A 2,520-nucleotide genomic window follows, 5' to 3' on the forward strand; every position below is an offset into this window, starting at 1 on the left:
CATTTGCGATATCATAAGGGGGTTGCTTGCATTTTTTCCATAATATATATATATATATATGTAGATTGAGGTTAACATCATTATATTATTTGTCCGATAAGTACAAAATCAATACACGAGAATGTTAAATTAGGGGTACGTACAATTAAAAATTTATGTATTTTTTTTGCTAACATCAGTATTTTTCATTTAAATCCTGATGAAAGAGAGTTAAGTATAAACAGTAAATTTCAAAAGGGGCATAAATATAATTTTAAAAAAAATAAAATAATTATTTTGTAATATTTTTAAAAAAAATCTAAGTGTATTTTTGCATGATGGGGGTGGTGGATATCCTGAGAAGTGGGGATAAGCACATTTGGTTTGGAAGAAAGCGGCTATGGGTCATCAGATATGAACTTGCAATGGACAGAGCGGCGTTTGTCTCCACAGTCTATATATATGTATGATTAATTGGAAAGGCTTTGGGCCAGATACAGAAATTAAATAGTAAAATGACTATTTATAGTATATAATTACCAAAATATAGACTGTTGGTCGTACATTTCTGACATGTTTTCTATGATTAATTAGCCTTTTGGGCCGGGTACAAAACATAAATAGTAAAATGACTATTGATATATAGTATACATATAATTACCCAAAAAGAAAAAGACTGTTGGTCATATGTTTCTGACATCTTATTTCTGTTCCTGGATGTGGATTTGCCGAGAAGCCTATGATGAAGTTGTGTTTCCATAATTTTGAGGTTTTATTTATAAGTTTTATCGGATGCGTCGATATTTATTTATTTTTATGGTGACGTCTATAAGTAAGGAGTTAAATACAATTTATCCTCTTGTGATATTACGAATGAGCAAATTATCCTCCTACAAAAAAATAGCAATTTGCATCCTACCTCCCTGTCTAAAAAGATAAATTACTTCGTTTTAAAAAATAAAAAAAGATAAATTATTATTTTTTTATAAGAGAATAATTTACTCATTTATAATATTTAAGGATTTACTTGCATTTTTCTCCTATTAGTAAGTGGTGTTAATTTTTATATTATTAATCCAAACTTGATAATTGGGTTGAATTGTTCGTACACCGCTGAGAAAATGAATGTCATATGTATTACATGTGGAATCTAACTTTTGACTTAGGTATTTAATTCGGAAAAACGCAAGCAACCCTCTCGTAATATCGCAAAAGAACAAATTACACCCTTATAAAAAAATGAATAGCGATTTACCTCTCTGTATTTTTTAAGATACAACAATTTACCCTGCTATGATTTTTAAAATGAAGCAATTTACCTCCCTTGCTTCATCTATTTTTTTCATAGGAGGGTAAAGTGCTCATTTTTAATATCACAGGGAGGTAAATTGCTATTCACCCATATTTAATTATTTCTTGATAAAATATTTATTGATTAAATTTAGAAGGTCTAACACAAAATAAATTAATCCAAATAATTAATCCTTCGAAAAATCTAACCCATTAATTTTTACATAAATGATCAGATCATTTTAAGAAATTAATTTAATCTAATTAAATTAACCCCTTTATTTCAGAATTAATTCTTAATTAATTCCATCACATTCTAGTGAAGCTAGACTTGGGCGTGTACTCAATACAATTAATTAAATCCAATTGAATTGATTATTTTTAATTATCTCATAATTAGAAATTGCCCGTTACCATGGTGACCGCCTAGCAACAGTCCATGGCACTAGAGATTACATTTAGGCTCCCGAATTCATACGAGTAGGGTCCTTCCATTAAATTTCTCGGCCTTAGTTTAGGGCGTGGAATTGATGATCGGTTCTCTTAGACCAAACACCTGTACTTAATAACTCAAGACCTTTCGTTTACCCTACTGAATTGTCACGAGGAAATCTATCCCATCCATTCATTCATTATGGCCACAAAATCTAAGGGATTAAATAGGTCTTGAGCGTATAAGAGATATTGTTATCACAATACTAATAGGGATCGGATTCTTTCTTGGAACCCTTCATCCTCACTACAGATTCTAACTGCACTAAATAAAGCTTATAATGATCGTATCTCATGACACAGTCGCTGTTCGCCTAATCTAAGTTATACCATCATGTGCATGTGACTGTCATGCTTCCTTAAGTCCGAGGACTAATGCCCTACTATCGGACTTGGAAATCCCAATCATACAGAGCAATCTTAAAGGCTTCATATGACGCGAGTCAATTCATGCAATTGAGTACTTTACCAACTAACCACTAAAATTACATAGACAACTCAAGTCTCCCGCCGATTAAGCACGCCTGCAACATTTAGTGCAAGTCTCTATAGGACACACGATGCCTTATCTTGAGATCCTCGACTTGAAATATTTCAGACCAATCCATATGATGATTCCCACGAGTTAGTTCAGTCAGTCAACTACCTTGCATACTAACTGTCTAAATTTGCATAGATGATCTAAGTTTTCTGCTGATAAAACACGACTGCAATACTTAGTGCAAGTCTCTATTGGACACTCGATGACTTGTCTCAAGG

Source organism: Sesamum indicum, linkage group LG3 (assembly GCF_000512975.1).
Source record: "Sesamum indicum cultivar Zhongzhi No. 13 linkage group LG3, S_indicum_v1.0, whole genome shotgun sequence".
NCBI lineage: Eukaryota > Viridiplantae > Streptophyta > Magnoliopsida > Lamiales > Pedaliaceae > Sesamum > Sesamum indicum.